The 1,459-nt window shown below is 40.3% G+C and overlaps 1 protein-coding gene across 1 annotated transcript in view; it reads right to left on the bottom strand.

Annotated features, from left to right (window-relative positions):
- Srcap (Snf2 related CREBBP activator protein) overlaps positions 1-1,459 on the bottom strand; it is a 68,685-nt gene that overhangs the window by 31,851 nt on the left and 35,375 nt on the right. The gene's annotated exons all lie outside the window — the stretch shown is intronic.

Genomic DNA, 1,459 nt, shown 5'->3' with positions numbered 1-1,459 from the left:
CTTGCCAGGCAAGTGTGAGGTCCTGAGTTCTGTCATTTATAACAACATGGGATATACAGGCTTAAAAGCACACTTTTTCTTAAGTTACCAGCTGGTCTAAGTCATATCAAAATTGGTTTATACAGTCTATTTTTTTTTTTAATTTTTATTTATTTATTGTGTGTGTGTGTGTGTGTGTGGCCAGCTCAGCCCACCAGGGGGCGGGGCTGGCTGGCATGTGGTGCTGGGGGATCGAACTGTGGTCCCTGTGCTTTGCCAAGCTTGTTCCATGTAGGTGCTTTAGACCACTGAGCCATCTCGCCAGCCCCTATACAGTCTATTGATAAGTTTATTTTGGAAAAAAAAGGAAAAGAAAAAGTTTATTTTGGGCTGAGGAGATAGCTCAGTAGAATAAGTGCTTGCCTGGCAAGCGCAAGGGCCTGAGTTCAATCTCTGGTTCTGGGGGAGAAAAAAGAAAAGTTTATTGTTTATTATTTATTCTTTATTTTAGTTAAGGGTCTACACGGTGTTCAGGATCTCACTACTAGATTGGACTTGCAGTGATCCGCCTGTTTACAGCCTCCCAAGAGCTGGGATTACAGGTGTGTGCCACCACACCTTGTCTCGTCTCAGCATGAGTTGGGGACAGGGCCAGCACTGCAGTGGGGGAGGAGTTTAATCAAGAAAAAATTCCCCTATAGTAGGGAGAAATTTGATTTAGAAAGGAGTCCTATTGATGAATAGGAGGTATGGCCAACCTTTCTGCTCATTAATGAGGAGCTCCCAATAACCTCAATAAATCTCTTAGGAGACACCCTCAATAAATTGGTCATTGTTTTTTTTTTTTTTGGTGGAACCAGGGATTGAACGCAGGCCCTTGCGCTTGCCAGGGAAGCGCTTATTCCACTGAGCCATCTCCCCGGCCCCAGGTCATTGGTTTAAAGATAAAAGTCTTTCAAAAAAATTACAATTCGGTTTCCTCTTAAGGAATGGCTTTGGTAGTCAACTAAATTAAGATACAAATTAAGATACAAATCTTTGCACATGTATATGGTAACTCTTTGTTAATCTCATGATGTTCTAAGTGTATCCATGATTCCAAGTATACAGGTCTTCTAAAATATTAAACAAAAACTGCTTGTGCTAAGACTTTTTCAAATTCCTAAAAAAAAGTAAGATAAAATAAGGCGGAGAGAAACAGCCTTGTGATATACATCCCACTTAAGAATAATTAGGTGAAAAATTATTACGCATTAGATAGAAAAGTTTGGTTAAAAGGTCTATGTTATATCAAAAGGAAAATGTAAGCATGTCACAAAATGTCATAGGATTGCCCTGCTACAATGTTGTATATGGTTTGATTTCCAAGTTTTTTTGATTTGTAAATTTCTGTGTAAGGGGCTGGGGAGATGGCTCAGTTGAATAAGCGCTTCCCTGGCAAGCGCAAGGGCCTGAGTTCAATCCCCAGTTCTGCCAAAAA

Source organism: Octodon degus, unplaced genomic scaffold, assembly GCF_000260255.1.
Source record: "Octodon degus isolate 3935 unplaced genomic scaffold, OctDeg1.0 scaffold00001, whole genome shotgun sequence".
Taxonomy (NCBI): domain Eukaryota; kingdom Metazoa; phylum Chordata; class Mammalia; order Rodentia; family Octodontidae; genus Octodon; species Octodon degus.
Note: the sequence above shows the minus strand (reverse complement) of the source record. Positions and strands in the feature narration are given on the sequence as shown.